The sequence below is a fragment of the Meriones unguiculatus genome, chromosome 2 (assembly GCF_030254825.1).
Source record: "Meriones unguiculatus strain TT.TT164.6M chromosome 2, Bangor_MerUng_6.1, whole genome shotgun sequence".
In the NCBI taxonomy this organism is placed as follows: domain Eukaryota; kingdom Metazoa; phylum Chordata; class Mammalia; order Rodentia; family Muridae; genus Meriones; species Meriones unguiculatus.
Window position 1 is genome coordinate 161,844 of NC_083350.1, and position 23,268 is coordinate 185,111.

Consider the following 23,268-nt stretch of genomic DNA (forward strand, 5'->3'; position numbering starts at 1 on the left):
AGAGAGCACTCACCATCGGGAAGGTGGAAGGCGAAAACCAGCTCCATCTTTAAGGCATAGCATTCCGCAGCTCTCTACAGTTCCCCCTTTTTGTTTTAGATGCATCAGGCAAGAGTAGAGGTCTGATCTCTGATATTAGAAATAAATTGGGACTTTGTACCGATGTTCGTTTAGGTGTCATCCACCCAAAGAGCATCAGACCCGTCTGATACCTTTTTCTCAGAGGCGGGACCTGGGGCATCAACCCGCATGCAACCAGACATGCTCTTCTCTGGGTCCAAAGCGGCTGACCCTGAGTGCAGTGCTTAGCCTCGCATCCTGAGCATAACATTTTAGCTTTTTATGGTATCCAACCATGCTTGGGGAGAATGTCCTGCTTCAATGGCTGTAAAGGCCTGAATGATCATGGCTGCATTACGCTGTTGTGAGACTCTAATCTTGCATATATACCACAGGCAAACCAAGGAGACCAACACCAGAAGGCCTGCTAACGCTCCCATGCCCTCCCATTCCTTCAGATGATTCATGGCTGCAGCAATCCATGATGATAATCCTGTGGGTAGTCCTGCGTCCACTCTGGTAGAATTTACTGTGACAATGGCCACTCTCAGCTGTTCCATCGTAGTATCGAATTCTCCAGTCCAATTACCTAAAATATAGCTCGACAATTGTTTAGACAGATTTGCAGCACAGGAAAAATTCTCATGTTATATGCTAGTGGCTCAAAGTCCAGCATATTTTCATTGACAGCCAAGTTGAGCAATTTGCCATAGGGTATCAATTTGCTCCTGCACGAGGTCAATCCTCTGATTGAACACCATCAAGCTTCCTTTTAGTTGAGCATTAATTCCTTTATGTACAACTAAGGCATGAGCTACATTGGCTAAATGATTGTTCAGGGTCTGAGCAGTCTGCCCAGTCTGACTCATGGCTAATGCCCCGGTGGTAGCTCCAACAGCCGCCAATGAGATGGTAGTAAAAAGGGTGGCTGTAGTTCCAAGATCCCTTTTCTGTCTGAAGAGAGTCATAGCGTGAGGGGCATCAACGGGCACAGGCACCCAGTGAGGCATGCAAGTAACCAGGGCATACCTAAATTTACTAGCATTCCAGCATTGGGCAAGTATCATTACCACAATTACTTGGCTCTATCTGGCTAATAATGAATAAAAGTGGGTGATATAGACAAACAGGTGTGGGCTTATAGGAAATATTATGAGAAGCCTTAACCCCCTCGTTGGAACATCCTGCGTCAGTTCTAGAACTAGCAGTGGTGGTGTCCGAGGTCTGAGTAGATTCAGGAGACCATTGCCCCCAGGGGCGAGACGTGCTCCATGCCAATTGACTAACTCCATGTTTTCCTCCACTTTTGAAAGTCATTTAAGGTTCTTAAATTATTTTTTTCCCTTTTTTTAAAATTTTTCATCAATTACACTTTATTCATTCTACATCCCCCCATAAGCCCCTCCCTCCTCCCCTCCCAATTCCACCCTCCCTCCTCCCTCTGCTTGCATGCCACTCCCCAAGTCCACTAATAGGGGAGGTTCTCCTCTCCTTTCTGATCTTAGTCTGTCAGTTCACATCAAAAGTGGCTGCATTGTCCTCTACTATGGCCTGGTAAGGCTGCTCCCCCCCAGAGGGAGGTGATCTAAGAGCAGGCCAATCAGATTATGTCAGAGGCAGTCCCTCTTCACATTACTATGTAACCCAATTGGACTCTGAACTGCCCTGGGCTACATCTGTGCAGGGGTTCTGGGTTATCTCCATGAATAGTCCTTGGTTGGAGTATGAGTCTCTGGGAAGTTCCCTGTGTTCAAATTTTCTTGTTCTGTTGCTCTCCTTGTGGAGACCCTGTCCTCTCCAGCTCTTACTCCTTCCCAGTTCTTACCTAAAATTCCATTCACTCTGCCCAACAGTTGCCCATCAGGCTCAGCATCTGCTTTGATAGTCTGAAGGGCAGAGGCTTTCAGAGGCCCTCTGTGGTAGGTTCCTAGGTTGTTTCCTGCTTTCTTCTTCTGATGTCCATCCTCTTTGCCTTTCCGGATGGGGATTGGACATTTATTTATTTTTTATATTAATTACAGTTTATTCACATTGTATCCAAGCTGTAGCTCCCTCTCTCACTCCCTCCCCAGCCCTCCCTCCCTTCCTCCCTCATCTCTTCCCATGCCCCTTTCCATGTCCCACTGATAGGGGAAGTCCTCCTTACCTTTCATCTGACCCTAGCCTATTAGGTCTCATCAGGACTGGCTGCATTAGCTTACTCTGTGGCCTGGTAAGGCTGTTCTCTCTTTAGGGGGAGGTGATCAAAGAGCCATGTCTGAGTTCATGTCAGAGACAGTCCCTGTTCCCCTCACTAGGTATTCCTACTTGGAAACTGAGCTGCCATGGGCTACATTTGTGCAGGGGTTCTAGGTTATCTCCATACATAGACCTTGGTCGGAGCATCAGTCTCAGAAAAGATCCCTGCGCCCGGATTTCTTGGTTCTGTTGCTCTCCTTTTGGAGCTCCTGTCTCCTCTAGGTCTTTCTATCTCCCCCTTCTTTCATAAGATTTCCTGCACTCTGCCCAAAGTTTGGCTATGGGTCTCAGCATCTGCTTTGATAGATTGGTAGAGTCTTTCAGAGGCCCTCTGTGGTAGGCTCCTCTACTTTTGCCTGTTTTCTCCCTCTTCCGATCTTTGTCCCATTTGCCTTTCTGAGTGAGAATTGCTTATCTTACCCAGGGTCCTCTTTCTTGCTTAGTTTCTTTAGGTGTACAGATTTGTAGAGCACAGATCCTCTTGCCATCAATACTGCCACCTAGAGTGGAATGGGTTCTTCTGTATTATTTATCAACCTTTTGTATGTTTATCTGATAGACATGTCCATAGGCCCATCAAACTAAAGTTATTTTCTTTTTTTAATTTTATTTTTTTCTTATCAGTTACATTTTATTAACTCTGTATCCCAGCTGTATCCTACTCCCTCATTCCCTCCCAATCCCACCCTCCCTCCCTCTCTCATCTCCACCCTGCCCCTTTCCAAGTCCACTGATGGGGGGGGGCTCCTCCCCATTCATCTGATCCTGTTTTATCAGGTATCTTCAGGACTGTCTGCAAAGTCCTCCTCTGTGGCCTAACAGGACTGCTCCTCCCTTGGGGGTTGGGGAGGTCAAAGAGCCAGCCATTGAGTTCCTGTTAGAAATAGTCCTTGTTCCCCTTACTATGGGAAACAATTGGTTACTGAGCTACCACGGGCTACATCTGAGCAGAGGTTCTAGGTTATATCCATACACTGTCCTTGGTTGAATGTCAGTCTCAGAAAAGACCCTGTGTCCAGATATATTTGGTCCTTGTGGAGCTCCTATCCTTTCCCCATCAGACTAACTCCCCTTCTTTCATATGATTCCCTGTACTCTGCTGAAGGTTTGGTTGTGAGTCTTTGTATCTGCTTTGAAAACACTGCTAGTTAGAGTCTTTCAGATGCCTTCAGTAGACTTCTGTCATATGTTCAATGCACACCACATCTGTCTTTCTGAATGAGGATTGATCATCTTACCCCATGTCTGCTCTCTTGATTATCTTTTTTAGGGGTATAGATTTCATTATGTTTATCATATCTTATAGGTCTATATAAGTGAGTATATACCGTGTTTATCTTTCTCCTTCTGGGATATTTCACTCAGAATGATCTTTTCTAGATCCCACCATTTGCCTGCAAATTTCATGATTTCCTCCTTTTTGATTGCTGAGTAGTATTCCATTGTGTAAAAATACCACAATTTCTGTATCCATTCCTCCGTTAATGGGCATCTGGGTTGTTTCCAGGTTCTGGCTATTACAAATAAAGCTGCTATAAACATGGTTGGGCAAGTATCCCTTTTGTGTACTTGAGCAAAATTTGGGTATATACCTAGCAGTGGTATAGCTGGCTCTTGAGGAAGCACTATTCCTCATTGTCTGAGAAAGCGCCAGATAGATTTCCAATGTGGTTGTACCAGTTTACATTCCCACCAGCAGTGGAGGAGGGTTCCCCTTTCTCCACAATCTCTCCAGCATGTGTTGTCGCTTGAGTTTTTCATTTTGGTCATTCTGATGGGTGTGAGGTGAAATCTCAGGGTCGTTTTGATTTGCATTTCCCTGATGGCTAATGAGGTTGAGCATTTCTTTAAGTCTTTCTCTGCCATTTGATATTCCTCTATAGAGAATTCTCTGTTTAGCTCTGTTCCCCATTTTTTAATTGGATTAGTTGGCTTGCTGCTTTTCAGCTTCTTTAGTTTTTTGTATATACTGGATATTAGTCCTCTGTCAGATAAAGGGTTAGTGAAGATTCTTTCCCAATCTGTAGGCAGTCGTTTTGTTTTGATGACGGTGTCCTTTGCTTTACAGAAGCTTTTCAGTTTCATGAAGTCCCATTCAAATTAAAGTAATTTTCAAAGAAGGTTCCATCTTCCCAAGTGTGTTATATTGACATCAAAATTAACCAGGAAAAGTAATAAGGTAGTATAAGCCCAGGGTAGATGGGCTGAAAGTTAGTATAGTACTGAAAAGGAGGAACAAATGTATATACAGATAATGCAAAAATAGTTGTGGTATGAAGCAGTAAAACGTTAGAGATGCAAGATAGGGGATGTGTTCACTCAGTTATTGGGATTTTAATAACATTTTGTAAATCATTAAACAAAATATTAATTAATTAGTAGGCCATTCATATTATTATATTGAAACAGCATTGCAAATGTTTACATAAAAGCAGAAGTTTTTGATAATTTAAACAAAAATAGAGACAAAGTTAAAAAGTGGTATAACAAAAGCTTCTTTGAAATTTTATATAGGAGGACAGGTTGCCAAAGCCTAGTAAAGCCTCAATTTCACCCTTCCAGTATCTCAGAAAATAGACTAAAATAAAGTCTCAAAAGATTTCCTCCAGAAATGATTATTTTTTGATTTTTATTGTGAGTTGTCAATTTACAAAATCCTCCCACATCCTCAGAACATTTGCATGGGCTTTGCTGTGAAGAGAAGGCAGAGTTAGGGTATCTCTGCCGAGGCTCTCTCAAGCTTGGTTTCTTCCCCTAGAAAGGCAATGCAAGAGGAGTGCTGAGGGTTATTGGCATAATGTTATTGTGCACCGTGTAAAGTTTACCCTGTTCGTACAAATGCTGAGTTCTCTATGCTACTATTATGGTATTGTAATGTTTATTTTAAGTATCTTCTCTTTCACGTTTGTGTAAACATGCCTACCATTTGTTCTCTGTTTTGCTAACCAGCCAATGCTGAGTGATAGAGAGAATAGGGTGGGACATCTAGGTCCAGTGAGGGAAAGAGAGAGAGGAAGTAGAAAACTGAGCCATGAGGAGAGGTCCAGGAAATTCCATAAGAAGCGAAAGAGATCCAGGAGAAGATTTAAAAATGTTAGTATGATTACTGAGCTATCACGGGTCACATCCAAGCAGAGGTTCTAGGTTTTATCCTCTCATGGTCTTTGGTTGAGTGTCCATCTCAGAAAAGACCCTGTGCCCAGATATATTTGGTCCTTGTGGAGCTCCTATCCTTTCCACATCAAACTCCCCTTCTTTCATATGATTACCTGCACTCTGCCGAAGGTTTGGTTATGAGTCTTAGTATCTGCTTTGGAGCACTGCTAGGTAGAGTCTTTCAGGTGCTTTCTGCGGTAGACTCCTGTCATACGTTCAATGCATATCCCATTTGTCTTTCTAAATGCGGATAGATCTTCATACCCCATGACCGCTTTCTTGATTATCTTCTGGGAGGGAGGGTGGGATTGGGGAGGGAATGAGGGATACAGCTGGGATACAGAATTAACAAAATGTAACTAATGAGAAAAATAAAATTAAAAAAAATGTTAGTATGATAGGAATTTGGCTAGGAGGAAGCTAGATTAGTATGGAGGTTTAGGATGAAGTAATTATTGTTCTCTAGGTTAATTTGTAAATCATAGTTTCCATGTGTCATTACTTAGGTAAATAGCTGGTTAAAGATAAACTGCCACCACACTAATCTCAGGCATTGTATCACGTTAATAATTTAGAGCTTTAGTCTTCTTATTTCCATCTTTCTAAAAAGTCCTTGCAGTTAATGTGTTACTAATTCAGTGATTACTTTTCATTGAGACACTCAAACAGTAGCCATCTTAACAATTTCAAAATGTTCTTTAGAAAACTTGTTTTACAACACTTGGTAAAGTTCATGGAGTATCTTTTAGGCCTAACAAAAAAGAATTACAGACACACACAAACACACAAACACATACACAGAGTGATATGTTTAGAATGACAAATTCTATCTTGTCTTTAATTTACTAAGTAGTTGCTGAGGATAAAACTCAGTGTTTCACTCATGCTATATAACCTACAGAGTCACATCTGAGCCCAATCTTTAATATTTAATGCCATTTTGTTAATATAAGAAAGAATTAACTGCTGTACTACACCTGCTTTATTTCACATATGTTTCATGTTTTTTTTCCTTATTTTATTTCTCCTTTAGTTTCAGAAGACTTCTAAGACTAAACATCAGTAAGTACCCCAGACACTGTGAAATAGATCTTTAAAAAAATCCTATCAATATACAATGATAGATGAATACAATGATCGATAAAGTACTAACTTCTGTAACTATAACTCACAGTCATGTGATTTAAATGTATAGCATAAATATCCAAATGCTTTTATCTCTATTTGTTTATGTATTTAAGTTTTTTACACCTTACCTTAGCCCCTCACCCCATCCTCCTCTCACACACCCTTCCAACACCCTTCTACCCTCTCCATCTCCTCAGAGATGGGGCAGTTCCCCCCTGGGTACCAAGCCACCCTAGCACATTAAATTGCTGCAGGACTAGGTACATCCTTTCCCACTTAGGTTAGACAAGACAGCCCAGTTAGGGTAAACAGGACCCAAAGGCAGTCTTCAGAGTCAAAGAGGGCACCCCACTTCAGTTGCTAGGGGATCCATATGAAGTTGAGCATCTGCTACATATGTTCAGGGGGCCTAGGACCAGTCCATGCATGCTCTTCAGTTGGTTCAGTCTTTGTGAGCCCCCACAGGCCCAGGTTAGTTGACTCTGTTGGTCTTGTGGAGTCTGTGACCCTCCAAGCTCTCTCAATAGTTTTCCCAACTCTTTCCAAGGTTGAGTCCCAACAGGACTCCTCAGGCTATGTCTAATGTTTGTCTGTGGATTTTGCATCTGTTACCATCAGCTGCTGGTGATGCCTCTCAGAGGAGTTATGCTAAGCTCCTGTCTACAAACATAGCAGAGTAACATTAATAGTGTCAGTCAGGATTGGGACTCAAGTAGGGCCAGTCTTTGGATCTCCATTCCCTCAATCTTTGCTCCATCTTTGTCTCTGCATATTTTGTAGGCAAGATAAATTTTGGGCTGAAGGTTTTGTGGGTGGGTTGGTATCCTTATCCCTTCACTGGAAGTTCTGTCTGGTTACAGGAGGCAGCCATTTCAGGCTCCAAATCCCCCACTGGAAGGAGTCTAAGCTAGGGTGATACTCAAAGACTTTCTGGGTCTTCCCCTATCCCAGGTCTCTAGTACATCCCAGGGATGGCCCCTACCTCTGATTTCCATTCTGTCACTGGGCACCTCACTCCTGCTCTCCCTACTCCTAATCCCCACCCCTGCTCCACTACCCATTCCCTTTCCTTCCTACATAGTTCCCTCTCTCCATCCACCCCCAATGTTTATTTTATTCCACTTCTCAGTGAGTTTCAAGCATCCTCTCTTGTGACCTCTTTGTTGCTTATCTTCTTTGGGTCTGTGGATTGTAGCATGGTTGTTCTGTGCTTTATGGCTTATTTCAGCTTATAAATGAGTATATATCATGTGTCTCTTCTGGGTCTGGGTTACCTCATTACAGATGATATTTTCTAGTTTCATCCATTTGCCTGAAAATTTGTCTTTGTTTTTAATAGCTGAGCAGTATTCCATTGTATAAATGTACTACATTTTCTTTATCCATTCTTCAGCTGAGGGACATCTAGGTTGTTTCCAGTTTCTGGCTATTATGAATAAAACCATTTCCTTTCAATTTTCAATTTTGTGGAGCACAGGTTTTTGAAGTAAAATCTAATGATTCTTTGGATTTGCAGTGTCTATTGTTATGCCCCCTCTCATTTATGATTTTGTTAATTTGTATACTGTCTCTCTGACTTTTAGTTAGTGTGGCCAAGTATTTGTCTATCTTTTTGACTTTCTCAAAGAACCAGCTCTTGCTTTTGTTGATTCGCTGTATTTTTCTCTTTGTTTCTAGGTTATTGATTTCAGCCCTGAGTTTGATTATTTCCTATCATCTCCTCTTGGGTATGTTTGCTTCTTTTTGTTCTAGAGCGTTCAGGTGAGTTGTTTCATTGCTAGTATGAAATCTCTCCAATTTCTTTGTGAAGGCACTTAGTGCTATGAACTTTTCTCTTAACACTGTTTTCATTGTTTCCCATGAGTTATGGTATGTTTGCCTTCATTTTCATTGAATTTTAGAAAGTCTTTAATTTCTTTCTTTATTTCTTTCCTACCCAGTGGTCACTAAGTAAAAAATTATTCAGTTTCCCCAAGTTTGAAGGCTTTCTGTTTCTGTTTTTGTTGAAGATCCATGATGAGCTGATAAGATACAAGGGGTTATTTCAATTTTCTTGTATTGGTTGAGGCTTGCTTTGTGACTGACTATATGGTCAATATAGTAAAAAAGGTTCCACAAGGTGCTGAGAAAAAGTATATTCTTTTGTTCTGTATATATTGTTGTAGTAAATAAAAATGATGTTGGGCTAAAATTATTATTATTAGCCCTATAATTATTGCAGTGGTATTATTTGGCCTGCTATTACAAATAATAAGACACAGATACTTGTTGGATTTTACAATTGCCTTATCACCTTGGCCTGGCCAGATATTTCTACTGCTATCTCAATAACCACACCATCCTTCTCCTAGCCCCCATCCAATTTGATCTGCTTTAATCATTCTTACCTTTCATCCATAATTTCAAGATATTTCCTTGTATTCTTCATCTGGGCCTTTTCACGTCATTATGGGAGTCCTTCCTCCCAGCCCACGTAGTGTTTTTCTCCATGCTAACTCATCATAGCATCCTCCTTCCTCTGCTCTTCCTGTCTGTCTCTCATAATTCTCCTAAGTCCTCTAAAGCTAGGGAACCTTAGCCACACCTATCCCATTCTACCCTGCCCAGGTATAGGCTATTTAATCAACCAATCAGGTATGTCTTAGGCAGGTTTATACAACAAGGATAGGTATATCCGGGGAGTAACCAGATCTTGAGGGCCAGTAACTAGCATCAATATACAAGTGTCAGACTAACTCTCAACAATTCCCCTTTTCTGTATAAAGAAAAAGACCATTTTCAAAGTAAGAATAATTATTAAACAATTATAAAAAGTAAGACTATGTATATGTATAGACATATAAATATAATGTCTAGTTTTAATGCATTTGGCAATCTTGAAGAAAATATCTATCCTGTCTATGGGTTCTAAAGTTTTGTACCTAAGTTATTTTTATAGTTTGTATCTATCAACCTAAAAATATCTTTTAAACTGAAAACATCTTTTTAATTTATAAGCAACTAAGCTAATTGTGACTATCTGGTCTTCAACCCCATTAGACACTTGAGTCATTAGGAAGTGCATGTTAGCAGCCTCCAAAAAATAGAAAATGACAGAGACAGTTTGCTGTCTAGATAGCCACCCCAAATTCTCTATAACTTTGGAGCATCATCTTCAGTCTTCTGCCCAGTACCTTTGACAGACATATATGTAAATCAGGAACTATTTAGGTCTTGCTTACCCTGTCTTGGCAACGTTTGACAGTTGATTTGTTCTGCATTTGACCTTGTCCATTTTAGGCAGAATTCTGTTTGTAATAAAGCAAGGGCATTTTCTTTTCCTGGGAGCTGGTTTGCCACATTTGAAGCCATCTCCATGTGGAAGTTCTTCGATGATCATCATCTTCTTTGAAGTAGGCTGGGTCCTGACAGGAGATAACATGTATAATTGTCAAAAAATTCTTAAAATAATAAAACATTTTAAATGCCATATTGTATAAGTCTCTAAGGTTTTCTTGGGTGTAGTTAACCTCTTTGGGTTGTAGTTTTCCATCAAGTATCTTTTGTAGGGCTGGATTTGTGCATAGATATGGTTTAAGTTTGTTTTTTGTCATGGAATATTTAATATTCTCCATCTATATGGTGATTGAAAGTTTTGCTGGGTATAGTAGTCTGGACTCATATCTGTGGTTTCTTAGGGTCTACATGACATCTGCCAAGGCCCTTCTGGATTTTAGAGTTTCTGTTGAAAAGTGAGGTTTGGTTTTATATGTTACTTGGCATTTTTCTCTTGAATCTTTTAATATCCTTACACTTAGTGTTTTGATTAATTGTGGCAGGAACATTTTATTTTCTGGTACAACTTATTTGATGTTCTGTAAGCTTCTTGTATATGTACAAGCATGTTTTTCTTTAGGTTGGGGAAATCTTCTTCTATTGTTTTGTTGACAGTATTTTCTGGTGGTTGGAGCTGGAAAATTTCTCTTCTCTTCTTGTTATTCTCAGGTTTCTTTTTTTCATAGGGTCCTTAATTTCTGGAATGTTTTATTCAGAAACTTTTTAGATTTAACATTTTCTTTGACTGATATGTTGATTTCTTCAATTGTATCTTCTACATTTGAGATTCTTCTCTACATCTCTTGTATTCTGTCAGTGAAGCTTACAACTGTAATTCCTATTCTCTTTCTTAAGTTTTACATCTCCAGGATTCCCCCAGTTTGTGTTTTCTCTATTGTTTCATCTCCATTTTTGATCTTGAATAGTTTTATTAATTTCCTCCACCCATTTGATTGTATTTTCAAGTATTTCTTCCCCTGCCCCCAGTATTTCTTTAAGAGATTTATTCATCTCCTCTTTAAAGGCCTTTATCATATTCATAAGAATAGATTTAAGGTCATTTTCTTGTGTTGAAACTTTTTTCTTTTTTAGGATATTCAGGGAGTACTGTAGTGAATAGTTGGATTCTGCTGTTGCCATTTGCCCTGGGTTTTATTAATTGTCTTACTGTGCTGACTTTTAGCCATCTGATTGTCCCTGATGTTGGCTGGATGTCCCTGGTACCTGTAGACTCCTCAGGAAGGTAGGTAGCCTTGGACTGGAGGTTAGATATTCTTGGAGTCTGGCAGCCCTTCTCCAGAAGGCAGGTAGGGCCATGGGCTGGAGACTAGAACCTATGTCCCTGGGGTCTGTCAGGCCTTCCTAGAAGGTGATAGATCCACGGGTCCAGAAGCTGGATGTCCCTGGGTCCTGGTAGGCTTTTCTGGGAAGGAGGGTAGAGCTGTGGGCCAAAGGCTAAATGTTCCTGGGGCTCTGTTGGGTTTCTTCCAAATATGTCTAAATGTTTTCTGGCTACTGTTTATCACAGATATTCTCAGGATTCCAGTGAAATTGTTTTTGCTGACTTACATTTCTAATATTTTAATATTTGGCAAGTTAATAGTAAAAATTACACAGAATTTATTCAGTGAATAATGCTGTCTTGAAGTTGTGGTAGATGAGTGTCTGTCAGAGGTATTGTATTTGTTTTGAAGGTGTCATATCCATCAGAAGAGCATGAAGCTGATCATAGCTGCAATTACACAAACATGAATGTATCTCTTCAAGTGAAAAAATGATCTATTTGAAGTGTATTTTATTGATGCCACTTATCATTAGGCCCAAGAAAAATCTTCAGGCCAAATCTATCACAGTTATTATTTAATTGCTGGCATAATACAGTGCTTATAGTTTATATGTTTGAAGAATTTATTTATATGTTTAATATTGGTATTCTTTTGTTCTTTGGTCACCAAACATCACAGTGGTCCTACACAAGTTAACTTTTTAAAGAAAGGGGGTCCTTAATACTTCGTTCTTCCAACATTTATCTACATTACTCTTTGTCCATCAGTAGTAGAAAGAGGCTTTTAACTTTATCTGTTGCCAACTTCTCCAAATCTTGTTTCCTTTTTAAAGTTTACTGATTATCTTGTTAGAGAGTAAGTGCAGGGGCAGATGTTCTAATTAGTATCTTGGAGTCAGAGTTTCAGAAGAAGGTTGCTGGCATTTATTTGAAACACAACCTCCAGGGTGTAATGAAGACCTTCAAGTAAGGCCAGATAAGGATATCTCCCTAAAAGTGGGGAGTACTCAGGACTTTCCTGGGAACACTTAGAAGTAATACTCCTGGGAGAAGGTTAAAATGATTCATTAGAAAATTTCCATCAATCCATTATCTTCAAGTTGCACAAATATTGAAAACCTTCCCCACCCTCCAAGCATGCAACACATGATGGCAAAATGTGATTGTAGTGAAGTGAAAGATGGCACAATGGTGATTGTATCATATGGCTCAGTTTTGGTGGATCTTTGTCAAGCAGCTGTGCTGGCTTTTTGATTTTCATTGTTTCCATTAGATATGGCTGTGCCAAACCAGGTTGAATCAGCCAGCTTGGAGAGGAGTTTGACCAAGAATAGTTGAGTTGAACCAGCCAGCCAGAGTTCAGAAAGAGCTAGAAAGGGTGAGCTTATTCAGCAGTAAGTCTCAGACACTGTAAGTGTTGTAGGCTTAGATTAAATTGTATGTAGGTTAGAAGCTTCCAGGACTAGGGCTAGGTTAGCTGACTTAGGCAGAAAGCTTCCATCAGGTGAATGAAAGTTAATTTTACAACCATCCCTGCATCTCTAAGATGAAGCATGCATGAGTATGATAGATGGTTTTTTTTATTTTTGTTTTTGGAGACAGGGTTTTTCTGTGTAGCCTTAGCTCTCCTGAACTCAGAACAGGTTGGCCTTGAAATCACAGACATCCATCTGCCTCTGCCTCCTTGAGTGCTGAGATTAAAGGCTTGTGCCAGCACACCTGGCTCAGAGATACTGTTGATGTGAACATAAAGTAAAATAGACATTTTGAAAAACATTATAGGTTCCTCTAAAGTAAAATTTAGTTACCTTAATTTAAACAATAAAATAAAATAAGATGAATGGGTGATTGAGCCATCCCAATACTGGAAATATATCAAACACTGAAGTCAGGAGGTAAAGAAAACATTTGCACTTCTATGTTTACTATAGCACTGTTCATAACAGCCAGAGAATGAGAAGAAATAGCCAACATTGTATTAAAAAATAGAAAACACATCTATGCACAGCAAGATATTATACAACCGTAAAAGAATAAAATCTTGTCCTTTGTGCCAACATGGGTAAACCTAGAAGAAATTATATGGAATGATAGAGGAAAGAAAATCATTGCCATTGATGTTCAAATTTGACACAGGTTATGGTTGTGTGCTTATATTCAATCCAATAGGTCAGTAGCATCAGTGTACCAGCATAGCTGATGGTATCCTTGGAGCAGTTTATTGAATCACATAATAAATCACATTCAAAATTCAAAGCAACTCTTCATTTCTTCTAGGAAGAAGACAATTCTCAGAAGTCAAATTACATTCCTTAATTTGAGGGAAAGAACCATGTAACAGGGTACACAATTCTATTAATTGGGATGACAAAGGAACATTTAAACATGATCTAGCTTGATCTGGCATCCATAAAGCAAAGACTTTGCAGTAACATAAATAAACAGACCTTAATGGAATAGTTACGTTAAATGTGCAAATCATGGTGCTTTCTTGGAGCTTCTGCTTGCAATTACCGTGACTTAAGTGCTTTGTGATTTAGCACAATTATTTTCCAGATACTCAAGGCTTTACTATTAGGATGGTATATTTTATTTAAATGGATTTGAAAGGAGCCATGCAAACAAAAACTTTGAAACAATGTTAAATTAAAATGACAGGAAAGGAGGCATGGAGGGAAGCAGAGAGAAAGAAGAAGAAAATAAAATAAAATTGAATTCTGTAAATTCTCATATTTTTCTCTAACTTTTAGACTCTTTGTGTCGAAGAAAATGGCTTGAAATAGTTGGGATTTTCACTGCTCAAAGAATAAACTACCATTTAATGACTGGCAGTGGGGATCAGTGATACAGAGCTTGTTTAGCTCACACCAAGGCCCAACACTGCAATAAAAAATGAATGAATAAACACATGAAGCATATAAAATATTTTGAAGGATGGATGTCTGAAAAAAAATATATTTGCAATAGCAAGAGAGCTTTATTACAAGAGCAATCGAACTTGGGACCCAAGTCTCACTGATGCAGCAGTACAGAAGTGGGGACCCCAAACTCTGAGTGAACAGGATTTTTAAAAAATCTGTATTAATTACACTTTATTCACTTTGTATCCCCCCTGTGGTTCCCTCCCTCCTCCCATCCTAATCCCTCCCTCCTTCCACCCTCTGCATGCATGCCCCTCCCCAAATCCATTGATAGGGGAGGTCTTCTTTTCCTTCCTTCTGATCCTAGTTAATTAGGTCTCATCAGGAGTGGCTGCATTGTCTTCTTCTGTGGCCTGGTAATGCTGCTTCCCCCTCAGCGGGAGGTAATTAAAGAGCAGGCCAATCAGTTCATGTCAGAGACAGTCCCTGTTCCCATTACAATGGAACCCACTTGGATACTGAACTGCCATGGGCTACATCTGTGCAGGGGTCTTAGGTTATCTCCATGCATGGTCTTTGGTTGGAGTATCAGTCTCAGGAAAGACCCCTGTGCTCAGATTTTTTGGTTCTGTTGCTCTCCTTGTGGAGCTCCTGTCCTCTCCAGATCTTACTGTTTTCCATTTCTTTCATAAGATTCCCTGCACTCTGCCCAAAGGTTGCCCATAAGTCTCAGCATCTGCTTTGATAGTCTTCAGGGAAGAGCCTTTCAGAGGTCCTCTGTGTCAGGTTCCTGACTTGTTCCTTCTTTTCTACTTCTTCTGATGTCCATCCTCTTTGCCTTTCTGGATAGGGATTGAGCATTTTAGCAAGAGTCCTCCCTCTTGATTATTTTCTTTAGGTGTATAGATTGTAGTAGGTTTATCCTATATTATATGTCTATATGAGTGAGTATATACCATGTGCATCTTTCTGCTTCTGGGATAGCTCATGCAGGATGCTCTTTTCCAGATCACAACATTTCCCTGTAAATTTCATGATTTCCTTGTTTTTTATTGCTGAGTAATATTCCATTGTGTAGATGTACCACAATTTCTGTATCCATTCCTCCACTGAGGGGCATCTGGGCTGTTTCCAGCTTCTGGCGATTACAAATAAGGCATCTACAAACATGGTTGAGCAAATATCCTTATTGTGTACTTGAGCCTCTTTTGAGTATATGCCTAGGAGTGGTATAGCTGGATCTTGAGGAAGCGCTATTCCTAGTTGTCTGAGGAAGCGCCAAATTGCTTTCTAGAGTGGTTGTACAAGTTTACATTCCCAACAACAGTGAAGGAGGGTTCCCTTTTCTCCATAACCTCTCCAGCATGTGTTGTCACTTAAGTTTTTGATATTAGCCATTCTGATGAGTGTAAAGTGAAATCTCAGGGTTTTGATTTGCATTTCCCTTATGACTAAGGACGTTGAACATTTCTTTAAGTGTTTCTCTGTCATTCAGTATTCCTCTATTGAGAATTCTCTGTTTAGCTCTGTGCTCCATTTTTAATTGGATTACTGATTTGTTGCTGTTTAACTTCTTGAGTTCTTTATATATAGTGTATATTAGTCCTCTGTCAGATATAGGGTTGGTGAAGATCCTTTCCCAATCTGTAGGCAGTCGTTTTGTTTTGACAACAGTGTCTTTTGCTTTACAGAAGCTTTTCAGTTTCATGTAGTCTCATTTATTAACTGTTGCTCTTAGAGACTGTGCTGTTGGTGTTCTGTTCAGGAAGTTGTCTCCTGTGCCAATGAGTTATAGGCTATTCCCCACTTTTTCTTCTAAGCGGTTTAGTTTCATATTGAGGTCTTTGATCCATTTGGACTTTAATTTTGTGCAGGGTAGATATCCACTTAGACCAGTACCATTTGATGAAGATGCTGTCTTTTTTCCATTGAATGGTTTTGGCATCTTTATAAAAAATCAGGTGTCCATAAGTGTGTGGATTTATGTCAGGGTCTTCTATTCAATTCCATTGATCCACCAGTCTGTTTCTATGCCAGTACCATGCAGTTTTTAGTATTGTTGCTCAGGGATGGAGATACCTCTTGAAGATCTTTTACTGTAGAGAATTGTTTTAGCAATTCTGGGTTTCTTGTTGTTCCATATGAAGGTAAGAATTTTTCTTTCAAGGTCTGTAAACAATTGTGTTGGTAATTTGATGGAAATTGCATTGAATCTGTAGATTGCTTTTGGTAAGATGGCCATTTTTACTATATTAATCCTGCCAAGCCATGAGCATGGGAGATCTTTCCATCTGCTAATATCTCTTCTAATTCTTTCTAAAGAGATTGGAAATTTTTTTTTCATACAAGTCTTTTACTTGCTTGGTTAGTGTCACACCAAGGTACTTTATGTTTTTGGTGGCTGTTGTGAAGAGTGTTGTTTCCCTAATTGTTTTCTCGGCCCTTTTGTCTTTTGTATACAGGAGGGCTTCTGATTTTTTTGAGTTAACTTTGTATCCAGCCACTTTGCTGAAGGTGTTAATCAGCTGTAGGTGTTCCCTGGTAGAATTTTTGGGGTCATTCCAGTATACTATCATATTATCTGCAACTAGTGATACTTTGACTTCTTTCTTTCCAATTTGTATCCCCCCGCCCGATCTCCTTCAATTGTTTTATTGCTCTAGCAAGGACCTCAAGGACAATGTTGAAGAGATATGGAGAGAATGGGCAGCCTTGCCTTGTCCCTGATTTCAGTGGGATTGATATAAGTTTCTCTCCATTGAGTTTGATATTGGCTATAGGCTTGCTGTATATTGCCTTTACTATGTTTAGGTATGTGCCTTGTATTCCTGATCTCTCCAAGACTTTACACATGAATGGATGTTGGATTTTGTCAAATGCCTTTTAGCATCTAAGTAGATGATCATGTGGTTTTTCTCCTTCACTTTGTTTATATGGTGGATCACATTGATGGATTTCTCTATATTGAACCACCCCTGCATGTCTGAGATGAAGCCTACTTGTTCGTAGTGGATGATATCTTTCATGTGTTCTTGGATTCAGTTTGCAAGTATTTTGTTGAGTATTTTTGCATTGATGTTCATGAGGGAGATTGGCCTGAAATTCTCTTGCTTTGTTGGATCTTTGTGCAGTTTAGGTACCAAGGTGACAGTGGCTTCATAGAATGTGTTTGGTAGTGTTCCTTCTGTTTCTATTTTGTGGAATAATTTGAAGAGTGTTGATGTTAGCTCTTCTTTGAAGGTCTGGTAGAATTCTGCACTGAAACCATTTGATCCTGGGCTTTTTTTTTTTTTTTTCATGGGAGACTTTTTGACAGCTTCTGTTTCCTTAGGGGATATAGGACTATTTAACCTGGTCTTGATTCAGCTTTGGCACGTGGAATTGGTCAAGAAAATTGTCCATTTCAGATTTTCAAATTTTATGGCATATAGGCTTTTAAAGTAAGACCTAATTATTGTTTGGATTTCTTCAGTGTCTGTGGTTATATCCCCCTTTTTGTTTCTGATTTTGTTGATTTGGATAGTGTCTCTCTGTCTTTTAGTTAGTTTGGCTAAGGGTTTGTCTATTTTGTTGATTTTCTCAAAGAACCAGCTCTTGGTTTCATTGATTCTTTTAATTGTTTTATTTGTTTCTAATTTATTGATTTCAGCCCTGAGTTTGATTATTTCCAGCTGTCTACTTCTTTTTGGTGTCTCTGCTTCTTATTTTTCTAGTTTTTTTTTAACTTTTATTGATTACACTTTATTCATTTTATATCCCCCATAAGCCCCTCCCTCCACCCCTCCCAATCTCACCCTCCCTTTCCCTCTCTGCATGCATGCCCCTCCCCATGTCCACTGATTGGGGACGTCCTCCTCTCCTTCTTTCTGATCTTAGTCTATCAGTTCTCATCAGAAGTGGCTGCATTGTCAGGGTTCTAGGTTATCTCCATGAATAGTCCTTGGTTGGAGTATGAGTCTCTGGGAAGTTCCCTGTGTTCAAATTTTCTTGTTCTGTTGCTCTCCTTGTGGAGTTCCTGTCCTCTCCAGCTCTTAATATTTCCCACTTCTTACACAAAATTCCATTCACTCTGCCTGTCAGTTGGCCATCAGGCTCAGCATCTGCTTTCACAGTCTGCATGGCAGAGGCTTTCAGAGGCCCTCTGTGGCAGGTTCTGAGGTTGTTTCCTGTTTTCTTTTTCTTCTGATGTCCATCTAGGGTTTTTATGTGAGCCATTAAGTTGCTTGAATGAGCTGTCTTGAATTTCTTCTTGAAGGCACTTAGTGCTATGAACTTTCCTCTTAGCACTGCTTTCATTGTGTCCCACAAGTTTGGGTATGTTGTGCCTTCATTTTTATTGAATTCTATGAAGTTTTTAATTTCTTTCTTTATTTCTTCTCTGACCCAGCTGTCATTTAGTAGCAAGTTGTTCAGTTTCCATGTGTGTGTAGGCCTTTTTCTATTTTTGTCATTGAGGTCCAGCTTTAGTCCATGGTGATCAGATAGGATATAAGGGATTATTTCAATCTTCTTGTATCTGTTGAGGCTTGCTTTGTGACCAACTATATGGTCTATTTCGGAGAAGGTTTCATGAGTTGCTGAGAAGAAGGTAAATTTTTTTGTGTTTGGGTGAAAGGTTCTGTAGATGTTTGTGAGGTCCATTTGATTCATGACTTCTGTCAGAGTTGTTTTTTCTCTGTATAATTTCTGTTTTGTTGACCGGTCCTTTGTTGAGAGTGGGGTGTTGAAGTCTCCCACTATTAATGTGTGGGGGGTCTATGTGTGGTTTAATTTTTATTAAAGTTTCTTTTACAAATGTGGGTGCCCTTGTATTTGGGGCATTGGTGTTCAGGATTGTGATGTCTTCCTCATGGATTTTTTTCTTGATGAGTATGAAGTGTCTCTCTCTATCTCTTTTGTTTAATTTTTGTTGAAAATCTATTTTATTAGATATTAGAATGGCTACTCCTGCTTGCTTCTTGGGTCCATTTGCTTGGAAAACCATCTTCCAGCCCTTTACTCTCAGGTAATATCTATCTTTATGATTTAGGTGTGTTTCTCATATGCAACAGATTGTTGGTCTTGTTTACACATCCATTCTGTTAGTCTGTGTCTTTTTATTGGAGAATTGAGTCCATTGATGTTGAGTGAGATTAATGACCAGTGGCTGTTAGATCCTTTGATATTGATGTTGGCTATGGTAGTGTGTTTGTGGTTTTGGCTACTTTTTGTTTTGCTGTAGTGAGGTCATTTATTTCCTGTGTTTTCCTGAGAGTAGTTAGTTTTCTTCGGTTGTATTTTTCCTTATAGTATCTTCTGTAACGCTGGATTTGTGTGTAGGTATTGTTGAAATTTGTTTTTGTCGTTGAATATCTTGTTTTCTCTGTCTTTGAGGACTGAGAGTTTTGCTGAGTACAATAGCCTAGGCTGACATCTGTGTTCTCTTAGGGTCTGCATGATATCTGGCCAGGATCTTCTGACTTTTATAGTTTCTTTTGAGAAGTCAGGTGTGATTCTGATGGGCTTGCCATTATATGTTGCTTGGCCTTTTTCCATTGCAGCTTTTAGTATTTTTTCTTTGTTCTGTATACTTACTGTTTTGATAATTATGTGATGGGAGGATTTTCTTTTCTGGTCTAATTTATTAGGTGTTCTGTAGGTCTATCCTTTAAGTTGGAGAAATTTTTTTCAATGATTTTGTTGAAAATATTTTCTGGACCTTGGAGGAGGTAATCTTTTTTGTCCTCTATTCCTATTATTCTTAGATTTTGTCTTTTTATGTTGTCTTGGATTTCTTGGATGTTTTGTGTCAGGAATTTTTTAGATTTATTATTTTCTTTGATGGATACATCAATTTCTTCCATTGTATCTTCCACACCTGAGATTCTTTCTTCCATCTCTTATAGTCTATTGGTTATGCTTACCTCTGTAGTTCCTGTTTTCTTTCCTCGGTTCTCCCTCTCCATGATTTCCTCCATTTGTGTTTTCTTTAATTTTTCCAATTCTATCTTTAGATCTTGAACCATTTTGTTCATTTCCTTTACCTCTCTGACTGTATTTTCCTTCAATTCCTTCGCTTTTTTCTTTGAACATTCCTCTGTTTATTTTATTTCTTTCAGTGATTTAATCATTTCCTCTCTGAAAGCCACAAACTGTTTGGTTGCATCTTTCTGTATTTCTTTACAGATGGCCATAATCTGTTTTATTATATCTTCCCCTAATTCGTTATGGATTTTATTTGCTTCCTCCATTAACCTCTTCATAATCATAGAGGTAAGGTCATCTTCTTGAATTTCACTTATGTTAGGTGTCCAGGGATACTTGCTCCTGGATAACTGGGTTCTGGGAATGTCATATTGCTTTACCTTTTGTTGGTTGTGCTTTTTCTCTGGCTTCTATCCATCTCTCTGTCTTAGGTGTTGTCTGTTAATTTCTGGTGCCTGCTGGGTCCTGGGGTGGGGAGAATCCACTTGGCAGGGTTCTGAAGTTCTCCTCTGCTTTTTGGGTGTGGTCAACTGAATGGTGGTGTTTCTCAGGAATTGTCACAGTTCACTTCAGGCGTATGGACCTGTGTGGTAACTGTCGTGTTCAGGAAGGCTCTCCTCTCAGCAGGAGAGGTCCTGCTGATGGCTGCCCTGCTGCTGGATTTCTTGCTCTGAATTTAGTGAGCAGCAGCTATTTTTCTTTTTTTTAATTTTATTATTATTTTTTTTATCAGTTACATTTTATTAACTCTTTATCCCAGCCGTGTCCCGATCCCTCATTCCCTCCCAGTCCCTACCTCCCTCCCTCATCTCCGCTGTGCCCCTTTCCAAGTCCACTGCTAGGGGGGACCTCCTCCCCATTCATCTGATCCTGTTTTATGAGGCATCTTCAGGACTGGCTGCAAAGCCCTCCTCTGTGGCCTAACAGGACTGCTCCTCCCTTCGGGGGTGGGGAGACCAAAGAGCCAGTCATTGAGTTCCTGTTAGAAATAGTCCTTGTTCCCCTCACTTTGGGAAACCAATTGGTTACTGAGCTACCATAGGCTACATCTGAGTGGAGGTTCTAGGTTATATCCATACATGGTCCTTGGTTGAATGTCAGTCTCAGAAAAGACCCTGTGCCCAGATATATTTGGTCCTTGTGGAGCTCCTATCCTTTCCCCATCAGACTAACTCCCCTTCTTTCTTATGATTCCCTGTACTCTGCCAAAGGTTTGGTCATGAGTCTTTGCTTTGAAAACACTGCTAGTTAGAGTCTTTCAGATGAGCTCAGTAGACTCCTGTCATACGTTCAATGCACATCCCATCTGTCTTTCTAAATGAGGATTGATCATCTTACCCCATGTCCGCTCAATTGATTATCTTTTTTAGGTGTATAGATTTCATTATGTTTATCATATCTTATAGGTCTATATAAGTGAGTATATCCCATGTTTGTCTTTCTCCTTCTGGGATATTTCACTCAGAATGATCTTTTCTAGATCCCACCATTTGCCTGCAAATTTCATGATTTCCTCCTTTTTGATTGCTGAGTAGCTATTTTTCTTAAGGTGTAATTGTTGGGTGCCGCCCTCTTGAAGAACCAGGGATTCCCACAGTTTTGTCAGTTTAGCTAGGGACAACTAGTTGAACCATGGAGCCGTATCTGAGGGCTGCTGTAATGGCATTCTGGCTTTTGTAGGTCTGAGGATGCAGCTGTGTGCCCCAGTGCCCTAGTGGTACTCAATAATGGCAGGTGAGCAAGGTGCTCATGCCTGCAGCAGAAGGCTAGAGCCTAGAGACTGGTGAATCCAGAAAGTCTTCTGGAGCTGGGTGTCCTGAGTGTTGGACCTGATGATACCCCCGCTGTGGGGTTTCCTCCTGACAGGGACACCCAGTCTTTGCTTTGGAGACAGCAGTTCTGTCTGGGATGGTGAGTAGAACCCGCAGGCACAGACTTGTGTGGCTCCACTTTTCTGGCGATTGGGTGCCTGGGTGGCTGCCGAAACTGGGTAAATTTTCCCCAAGACCTTTTTGGGGTGGTGGTATCAGCTGAGTGCTCTGAGATCAGACCTATTGTTCTCCTCCCTGTGGAGTCTCTGGTGCCCTGGGCCAACAGTTCTATCTGGGGCATCGAGTCAGGCGTGCAGGCAGGACTCTGTGCCAGCACCTGGGTCCCTGGTTCTGGCTTTGGGCTAGCTCCTGGGCACCCTTGGAACCCCGGGTCTTTTCCAAGGAATGTCTGGGTGATCTAAGGTCAGTCCTAATTGTTTCCTGCACCATGGGATTATCTCTCAACTGGAAATCTCAGTCTCTGATGTTATGGTGCCCACAGTTCAGTCTAGGACAGTGATCAGAGCATGTTGGCCTGTGGCTCTGGGCTGGCGACCAAGCACCTGGTGGAACCGGGATCTCTTCTGGGGTTTAGCTGGGTGAGTTGAAGCTGATTAAATCTCCCACCATGGGGTATCCTCTCACCTGGGAAACACAGCCACATGTGTTTTAAGGCTGTGAGTTCTGACTGCTGGTCACTGTGCCGATCCTGCTGTGCTGCTCATCAGAAAGAGAGTTGTCCGGGCGCCGCCATCTTGTGAGTCTCCTGAAAATATTTTTGAGTAATAAATAAAATAAACACTCATTAACATATATATTTAAAATTGTTATTTTCTAGAATTAACATTAAATTATGAGAGTAGATTGTTATTATTATATATAAACAATATTATATTTTGTCCTATTTTAAAGTTAATTTGATAAACTAAAAAATACTGTCCTTGTGAAAAATATACAGAAAGGGGAATCTAGGGTGGTGGTAGGGGTTTGTATCGTTTTTGTATGCCTTCACATGGGCAGTTTTCATTAGAAAGTGTTTTAATAAAGTTTTCATTAAAAAGCCTCTAAGATACTGCATACAAAGTGATATACAGGAACATATGATAGTGTTATATGATAGGCACATGACAATGCTCTGAATGTTTTTAGAAAGATTTACATATGAAAGAAGAAGGTGAGAAGCCAGACAACCTAGGTCTGAAAAAACAATGTAAAGATCTTGAATTGTTTAGCAACTCTCTCTTTCTTTTCCTGGTTCATCTCAACCTCTGCCTTTTAGTAAATAAAAATCACTTTATTGAAATGAACTCAAAAATAAAAAATTACAAAACTATGAAGTTTGGTTTTAGCTTAATTATTTATTTATCTATCTACTACCTATCTATCTATCTATCTATCTATCTATCTATCTATCTATCTATCATCTATCTATCTATCTCTCTCTACTATT

General features: G+C 39.8%; 1 long non-coding RNA gene across 3 annotated transcripts in view; it reads left to right on the plus strand.

Annotated features, from left to right (window-relative positions):
- LOC132652254 (uncharacterized) overlaps positions 1-23,268 on the plus strand; it is a 156,090-nt gene that overhangs the window by 85,680 nt on the left and 47,142 nt on the right. For 2 of the 3 annotated variants that reach the window (XR_009589724.1, XR_009589722.1), the window contains exons 2-3: positions 6,488-6,516; positions 8,260-8,309. This is a non-coding gene — a long non-coding RNA (uncharacterized LOC132652254). Of the gene's footprint in view, positions 1-6,487; positions 6,517-8,259; positions 8,310-11,080; positions 11,141-23,268 lie in introns of all 3 variants that reach the window. The other variant, XR_009589723.1, reaches the window with a different exon arrangement.